Here is a 9,102-nt window from a genome sequence, read left to right as displayed (position 1 = left end):
GCTGAGGCCTCTGCCCTCCCCCAGCAGGACACTAGTGCTGTGTGGGGCTCTCCGTGGCCGTGGTTCACTTGCACGTTGGGGTGCAGGAGGGAGGATGCCCTCACTCTCTTGCAGCTGCGTGGGGCAAGGTGACTGGCAGGATCCTGCTCTCAGCTACGCCAGCAGCGTGCGTGGCCTCCAGTGCGGGACTCTGCATTGGCACGGGGGTTGCTGAGAGCTGCGTCCGGCCCCAGCTGTGTCCCTCACAGCCCTAGTTGTCCCACGATGGCTCAGGAAGCCTGAGCTGAGGCTGCATGAGGCTGGGACTTGGGCACAAGCTAGCGACCAGAAGGCAAAGCCAGCAACCAGAAGGGCTCTGCACTTTGCAGTCGCCCTGGAGGCAACGCAGTGGTTCCCAATGCCTTCCCAGACCCAGTCCCTCTCCCCGCTCAGCCTGCTGCCAGCAGGCCCCTTATCTAGGAGTTTATCAGCTGAGCTGATACCACAGCAAGCGCATGTTCGATCCTACGCCAGGGAAAGGGCAGCCGCTTCCCGCTGCTCACTCAGAAATGCTTTGTAAAGAGGAATTAGCGTCTGCCGCTTGGCCAGGGGCTCAGGCCTGGGCCCCACGTCTCCTCCCTGCCCGAGCTGAGGGATTCGGGGTCTGTATTTCTGCTGCCAGTGTGAGCAGCGCTCGGTATTGACAGAATCAGTGGCAATAAGCAGTTTAAAGGGTGACAGATTCTAAGTGTGCCAGCCGTTAGCAGGGGCCAGGAGCAAGGAGAGGTTGTGGCAAGGGAATTGTTATTCTCCTTTTAACAGCAGACCCTGTTGAACAGTGACATCCCGCCCCCCCGCAGGAGCCCGGGCCGCAGGTTCCCTGCCCAGCAGCTCCTTGCACAGAGCTTATGGAGCTGTCACCAGGGCCTGGGCCGTTTGCTTTCATTAGCCAGACTTACTCTGGAGACCCCGCAGGGCCGGGGATGGCCCTGAGGGTTTATTTAGGCTTGGGCTACACTTAAAAGCTAGGTTAACACAGCTCCATTGCTCAAGGGTGTGAAACGAGCCCAGGCCTGAGTAGCAGCCAGGCAGGCTAACCCCGGCGCAGACACAGAGGTCCGGACAAGGTAACCGCCCTCTGGTGGGGAGGTGGGTTCCCAGCCCAGCCCTGCCATCCTGCAGGCTGCACAGCTCTGCGGTGAGGCTCTGTGGTGCTGCACAGCCTTGGCACAGTCGGAGTGTGCAGGGAAGGGAGGTTCCGTCAGGGCCACTGGACGCAAGTGGAGATCCCAGGTGCTGGAACTAATCCCAGCCCTTTGCCTCCACACACCCGCTCTTCATTCCCTTCCGCCCCCTCCCACCCTAGCCTTGGCTCCTCCTTGGCTTAGACGTGACCTTTCAGCCTGTGTGTTCACTGTCTGGGTGGGCTGATGGGAGCTGGGCTTGGGGGCCAGGCCTCTTGCTTCTATAAGCAGGTTCTCCAACTGGAATCCCCCAACTCGTTCCCCTACCACAACCCCACTTCTAGGAGATCCCCTGCTTTCTGCAGAGGCTCTTCGGATCCCCTAGTCCCTCTCCACCTTCAACCCCCCTCCCCCCAGGAGCGGGGCAGGAGGATCCTCTTGCCCAGGAGGATGGTTTGGTCTGTGAAGGAAGATGTCCCCGGAACAACCAGGGTTAGGACACAGCCACCCAGCACAGTGTAGCTGCTCAGTGGTGTATGTTCTCCTGTCCCAGAGGGAAGGTCGAGATGCTGCAGAGCTGTGGGCGGGGTGGGAGAGGACTTGGCTGAGACCTGGGGGCTGGAGACAGACAGTGTCAGAGGCCAGGCCAGGCTGGACACTGGCAGACTGGAGAGGTCACAGTGGAGACACTTGTCCTGAGTCTCTGAGTGGCTACTGCTGGTGGCTGTCTGTGGGTCCGTGTCTGACAGTTCTGCCGGCTCCCTCGTGCCTCCAGAAACTGCCGTATGCTCAGCAGGAGGCCAGCTGCAGCCCCCTGCCAGTTCCGTGTGGCCAGGGGGCTGGCGAGGTGGGGTGAGCACTGGTCAGTTATTGGAGGTGTTTTCTCTCTCGCTTGCTGCCCAGCCCAAGCTGCTCTGGAACTTTCTCCTGCAGATTTCACAGGAAAGTTTTCAGACTTGCTGCACCAGGCTGTCCCGCCTTGTCCCCTGCTGACCCTGGAGCTAGTGCTGGATGGATTTCCTCCACGTGAGCCTTCACGGCTCAGCACCTCAGTCCCCGAGAGGGCCAGGCACCTGGCGCTCATTATAGGCAAGCCACAGTCACATCCTGCTCTCTCACACTGGCGCGTCCTGGAGGGACTTCCCTTTGCATTTGTCATTGGTAGGGCCCTACCAAATTCACGGCCATGAAAAATGTTTCTTGGACTGTGAAATCTGGTCTTTTGTGTGCTTTTACTCTGTGCTATACCGATTTCTCGGGGCAGACCAGTGTTTCTCAAACGGGGGGTCCTGACCCAAAAGGGAGTTGCAGAGGGGCCCAAGGTTATTTTAGGGGTGTCACGTTTTTGCCACCCTGACTTCTGTGCTGCCTTCAGAGCTGGGCGGCCGGAGAGCGGCGGCTGCTGGCTGGGATCCCAGCTCCGAGGCAGCACCGCTGCCAGCAGCAGCCCAGAATAGGAGTAGCAGAACCACAACCCCCCCTACAATAACCTGGCAACATCCCCCACCCCCCCCACCCCCCTCCTTTCTGCATCAGGATCCCTTCAACTACCATACCCTAAAATTGCGGATGTAGCCGAAATCAGGAAATTTACGATTTTTAAAATCCTGTGACTGTGGAATTGACCAAAAGGGACCATGAATTTGTCGGGGCCCTAGGTACTGCTCCCTGTCTGTGTTGCCCCAGGCCTCTGGCAGCCCTACCACATCCCGCACTGGCTTCTGTTTGCCTGAGTGCTAATGACACCTTACTGGCAGTCACGCCGCGGCCGATTCCGGCCCCTCGGGTGCTGCGGCCGGGCTGACGCTAGGACAGGGCCCTTGGCTATGAACCGAGGTGGATCCTCTCATTCCCCAAAGGTGGCCCCCACCCCCCAGCTCTAGGGCTGACGCAGGGGCTTCTCCACATCTAGGGGCTGGGAGTGAACCGGGACAAAGGGCAAAAGGAGGGGCAGAGGGTGGAGTGAAAGCCCCACAACCCTCTTCTCCAGGGTCCCAGGACACCTCCTTGGGGCCTTTGGGTGGGGAGTGGGGTTGGTGCTACCCCCCTCCCACCCTGAGCGTGTGGGGGGTGCCGTGGGGGGCTCTTTATTCTAGGGGAGGAGACCTGGGCTACCCTGGTGCTCTGCCTGGCCTGGGGAGCTTTGCTGCTCTGCGGGGATCTCCCCCTGCACCTGCTGGCCTGGGGGCCGCTCCAGCCTGGGAGGGGAGCAGAGGCTGCGGGGAGCGAGAGCTGCTCCGTGGCCAGCCGGTCCCTCCCCCGCCCATCGGTCCCTCCCCCTGAGCCGCAGCTCCGGCAAAAGTTGTCCGCGGAGCTGGAGAGGTAGGGAGGCGGACCGCGGCTGGGCTCCCGCCCGGGCACCTGGAGCCTCTCCTGGAAGATGCACCCTGGAGCCGCGCCCCACGAGGTACCGCCCCGGTCCTGCGGGCTGGAGAGGGCTGGACACGAGGGGACAGGTCCTGGGGGAGCAGGAGGGGAAGAGACGGGTTGGGGGCAGAACAGGCGGGAGACCCTGCGCTGCGCTCTCCCCAGGGGCGCACGGGGGGGGCTGGTGTCGCTGCGCTCTCCCCAGGGGCGCACGGGGGGGGCTGGTGTCGCTGCGCTCTCCCCAGGGGCGCACGGGGGGGGGGGGGCTGGTGTCGCTGCGCTCTCCCCAGGGGCGCACGGGGGGGACTGGTGTCGCTGCGCTCTCCCCAGGGGCGCACGGGGGGGGGCTGGTGTCGCTGCGCTCTCCCCAGGGGCGCACGGGGGGGGGGGGCTGGTGTCGCTGCGCTCTCCCTAGGGGCGCACGGGGGGGGGGGGCTGGTGTCGCTGCGCTCTCCCCAGGGGCGCACGGGGAGGGCTGGTGTCGCTGCGCTCTCCCCAGGGGCGCACGGGGGGGGGGGGCTGGTGTCGCTGCGCTCTCCCCAGGGGCGCACGGGGGGGGGGGGGCTGGTGTCGCTGCGCTCTCCCCAGGGGCGCACGGGGGGCGCTGCGCTCTCCCCAGGGGTGTTTTGTTCCGTGGCTGTTCCCCGTATTAGTCCCGGTCTGGGTTCCTGGGCACGTCGCTCTCCCTGGTCTCTGGATGGTTTGTTTCTCTCACCCGGTGCAGCCCCCCGCTCCGGTCCCTGGGTTAGGGGCAGGTGAAGAGGATGGGGCAGCCCAGGGTTCCGCCGCTATGACCGGGGTATCTTTTGTCTGTACCCGGGGAGATGCCGGGACTCTGCCTGGCTCTAGCGCCCGTCACCGCGGTATCCAGGCCCGCTGCCCCACCCGCCCCTGCAGTGCAAAAGCTAAACTTTCCTTCAAAACCGTGTCGCCGTCCCGGCGGGGAGGGGGGTGAGGCAGAGCCAGACAAGAGGCTCAGAGGCGACCCAGACCAGTAGCAGGGGGAGCGCAGGCCGCGGGGTGGCGGGGGGGCGGGGAGAGGTTAGTTAGTGGCCGAGGAGCAGCACAGGAGAGGCAGGAAAGCCCCCTGCTCTGGCTGTTTGGGTCAGAGAGGCAGGATTCCTTTCCCCCCTTTTTCCTTGGGCCATGTATGATCTGGGCTGGGCAATAGCACTAGCCCCTGAGACAGGTGCCACTCAGCTCAGGGGCCTTAACTCTGAACCCTAATGATGAGGATTAAAAGATAACTTGGTTAACTGTTTCACTGCTGATTGTTGTGACAAACGCCCGGATGCTCTGAGCTAGCAGGTCGGTGGGTATGCAGCAGCCCATCCCTCCAGGCCTGGCTCGTGGCTGCACCATCCCCTTGGCCCTGGGACCTTGTCATGCTCCAACAGCTGTATCTCGCTGCTCCCCGTCCCTTAATGCTGAGTGGCTGCGGTGCCACCCCCGGCAGGCAGCCCCGACCCGTGACCCCTCCTTGTACCACGTCTCCACCCGGCCCCCCGCCTCGCTCTGGAAGCGCTTCCAAGCAGCAAGTCCCCCAACAGCAGCAAAGCTTGAGTCTAATTAATGCTAATGGCGGGCCGCTGGCTGGGCTCAGGAAACAGCTCAGCAGGGCCGGGGAGCCACTGCAAGAGGAGAGGCAGCGTCTGAAGTGTTTGTGCTCAGAGCTTCGGCTCCCCTCCGCTGGGCTCCTCCAGGGCACCAAGGGCAGCTACTCCCCCAACCTCTCGCTCTCCCTGTAACTAGAGCAGTGGCCAGAACGTCCCTCCTTGGCGAGACTCGGGGGGGCGGGGGCCAGAGAGACTTGGGGGGGGCGGGGGTCAGCGCTGTGCCACTTAGCTGGTGTTAATAATCAGGACAACGGTGCTGGAGATCCAGCCCCTCCAGAAGAGGTGGGGCAAGGCCTGGAGCAGGAGAGGGCTCCTAGCAGAGCCCCCACCTGTCTCTGCTGCCCCTCTCCCCAACAAGATCTGGTGGGGCCAAGATCCATGGGGGTAGCCAGAATGGAACAAAAGATGGTGCCTCTGGCCCGTGGCCTGTCCCCATTAGTAGGGAAGGAGGAAGGAAGTGGCCCCTGTGAAACCAGACTGTGCAGCATGCCAGAGAGATGCTGCAGGGCACATGCAGCGTTGACCCCTGTGGTGTCTGGGAGGGACCCCAGCACCTTCCTGACGTCTGTGAGTTGAGAGGGAAATTACTTAACAATGTACCTCATGGGGCAAACTAGACGGGGAGGGGGGAGGGGTTTCCTCATGATCCCAACTGGTTGGCAGCTTAGACTCTGGGCCATGTCAATCCACAGCTGTTTATCGTGGCTGGTGTTACTGCAAATATTTAGTCATCCTACTGTCTAATCTGATTTAGAACACACTGAGCTCTTTCACTTACCGGTACCCGGCAGCAGTGAGTGCCATGGGTTAATGATCCATTGTGTAAAAAACCAAAACCCATCCTGGGGTTTGATGCTGTGGTTTTAAAGGTTAAAAAGCATGGTCCAGTGCCCCTGCTGGTGCGGGTGGCTTTGTGCGGGCGGGAGCTGGCCGCATCCTTGCCCTGTGCCACAGGGCATGCAGGAGACAGCTAAAACGGCAGGGACTGGCAAGCTCTCCCTGGCCTTTGGCTCGGTGCTGCTTGTTACCTTTCTGCATTTCTCCCAGCTGGAGAAAGGGAACCAGCTCCCTGCTTGGCAACCACTCCCAGAGCCGGTTCTGTGCTCTTGGGCCCTACGGAATGGCACAGCGGGTGGGGGCAAATAGGGAGTTTTTCCTGGTCGAATGGGGCTATTTTGATTTGTCTGGGGCACCATAAAAGGTTGGTTGTGTGACCGGACAGCTGTGCCACCTTGCTTTAGTATTATGGGATGGTGCGAATAGCAGCATCTCCCTCCAGAACCTCTTCTCTTCCTCTCCTGTCCACGTGAGCTAGCTCATGTCTCCAGTACTGCCCCCTCTCCTCATGGTGTGTGGCCTTTCTCTGCACTCCCCGGTTGTCTGCCCTTTTGGAGATGCTGATCATGGTATCGCTGGTATCACCAGCTCCCCCTGGGCTGGGAGAAAGGCCACGGCAATGTCCATCCATCTTATTCTCTAGCCCTTTCTCTTGGTCCTCATTTCGACCTAGCTGCATGTTGATCAGACGGCTTCCTGCAGTGACGTCAGACCTCTTCCCTTTGGTTTTACAGCTGTGACCTGAGCAGTGTACTGAGAAGCGAAACTGTCCCTCACTATGGGCTTGACCATGGCTTTCCCTTGCTGGGTGCCCTCTGCCATCTTATTGCCTAGGTACCTGGTTCTCCCAGGGCTGAGTCCCTCCTTTTCTTGACTGGCCACAATGATTATGTGTCATTGGCATATCCCCAGGCAGTGGCTGGTGAGCGCACTTCTCTCTGCAATCCTGGCAGCCTGTGACAGTTGCCCAGGCCCCAGGCGCCTCTGGGAAGGGGCTTTTCAAATGACTTTACTTTTGCTGTGCGATGTAATGGGAACAGTTCATGCAGGGTCCCACCCACATGAGGGGAATGACCAGTCAGGGCGTGCCCTGAGCTTGCATCAAACTCTGGGGAAACGCTAGTGTAGATGGGCCAAACCTGGGAGAACTTGGTGTAAATCCGATGTTCTTAAATGGGGCTGGAAACAGCCAGTGGTTACACTGCTTTTCACACCAGTGTGGGGGGACCTGTGCTGACTTGAGAACCTGAGTGAAAGCTCTTGGATTATTCCTACAGGTGAATCTGACCTGGTGGGTCACCCCTGACCCTGGAGTGGAGGCCCCAAATCCTATCTTTGTGGGCCACATAGCAGCACCCCTGCGAGTGCCCTTTGTGACTCTGTTCTGAACTAGGCTGTGTCAACAGAGTGTTTGTAAAGCTTTTGTTTAACCAGGTCCTTTGAGTCCGTGACCTTGTTGCTGCATGTGCATTTGTGAAGCCCGTGCAGAGAGTTCACCTTTGCTCTCTCTGGTCCTGACACGTCACTTCCTGAGCAAGGGACTTCTTCAGAGCTGAGCCCAAGCTCTGGGGGAGGAGGGGGACACAAGAGGGCTTTGGCTTACAAATCATTGCCCTCCCGTAGTTTCCTTTCTGCCCTGCTGTTCTGTAGCCAGTGCTGGGGGTTGGGTGTTTGCTTGTGCCCAGCCTGGGGCCTGTCCTGCCCTGTGAACGTACTCTGCTGCTTTCACCCAGGTTCAGCACAGCCCCTGCAATTCCTTCTGCTTCATCTGTGTGTCTGCAGGAAAATGTGAGCACCTGCAGTCTCCCCGGGGCCATGTTGGTGCTGCCCCAACAGTGAGCCCTTGTGAACCCTCCCCACAACCTCCTCCCCAAAACTGGCACTGCCCTGCTGAAGTCAGTATTCTGGCTTCCATTGCGTCAAGAGAGAAAAATAGACTGAGCAGGAAAGAGACAAAATGTGGATTAAAAATACATAACAAGAAACCTGTAACCTGCAAACTTCAGCCAGCAGCACGAGGGTGAGAGCATGCAGCCCTCGAGTTCTGTCCCCCAGATTGGTTTTGCACTGAGCCTTGGGGGAGATCAGGCCCAGTCCAGCAGGGGTGTTCCTACATACCAGGTCCACAAGCCAGTACCAGCTTCTCCGCTCCTCCCCTCCCTGCTGCTCCTGTGCCCAGTTCTGCCCCGATGCTCTGTGCCTGTCAGCTCTCCTGTCATGGCTGTGAAGCCCTGCATTCTCTGGGCTCCATCTCACTATAAGGCCCAGTGTTTGGAGAACCAGTCTGCAACTGATGGCTGTGTGCAATAGCCAGCATCCACCTAGCAGTGTCTGCTTCTGAGATCCACATGGGTGATGCAGGAAGGAACCATCGTATCTGGGGAAGCGTCTCCCCTCGCGATTCCTGTGCAGCCAGGGCTGACATGTCAGCAGTATCTTGCTCTAGTGGTCTCATTCCCTCGCTCTTTGGGGCATGGGCACTTGCGCTGCAGGGAAGGGGGATGATCCCCTGCACTGTGACTGACCAGCCAAGTCCTCAGCACAGTGCAGTTCTCAGCTCGTGCTCCTGGTGACAGTCCAGGAAATGTCTTCCAGCTCTGTGAGACCCAAAGCGTTTGTTAGTTAAATGGGCAAGATGGGATTTGAGGGTCTGCAAGCCCATCCTCACAGCAGGGAGCTGTTCCCAGGCCCTCCCAGGTACTGAGCTCCCAGTACAGGCAGGACATGCTAACCACAACCATGCCACTTGCCTGCTCTGAGCTTTGGCGTATCTGCCCGAGTTCCCTGAGTTGCATGGTTTTTCATTTCCTGACTCAGACAACTCGGTGAGCCCGACTGCCCCACCCGCAGCCTCCCTGCAGGGCACCTTATCCGCACCCCAGAGCTCACCCACCGGCAAAAGGGGCTCTGTTTCTTGCTGGGACTCTCACCCCCAGGGGGTTGCTGGAGCTGAAGGTGGCTGCTTGGGATGGTTTGCTTTTTGCAGTTCTGAACAACTCATCCTGGAGAAGAGATGCTGACCGCCAAAGAGTACTCAGTTGATTTATTTAAGAGTAGCAGCCGTGTTAGTCTGTATCCGCAAAAAGAACAGGAGGACTAGTGGCACCTCAGAGACTAAA

General features: G+C 59.8%; 1 protein-coding gene across 1 annotated transcript in view; it reads left to right on the top strand.

Moving 5' to 3' along the window:
• The first annotated feature begins 3,402 nt into the window (after positions 1-3,402).
• The window catches only part of GCGR (glucagon receptor), a 29,416-nt gene continuing 23,716 nt past the window's right edge, over positions 3,403-9,102 (top strand). The window contains exon 1 of the mRNA XM_048817413.2: positions 3,403-3,570. The gene's annotated coding sequence lies outside the window, so the exon portion shown is untranslated. The remainder of the gene's footprint in view (positions 3,571-9,102) is intronic.

This window comes from Caretta caretta, chromosome 14, assembly GCF_965140235.1.
Source record: "Caretta caretta isolate rCarCar2 chromosome 14, rCarCar1.hap1, whole genome shotgun sequence".
Lineage (NCBI taxonomy): Eukaryota > Metazoa > Chordata > Testudines > Cheloniidae > Caretta > Caretta caretta.
Note: the sequence above shows the minus strand (reverse complement) of the source record. Positions and strands in the feature narration are given on the sequence as shown.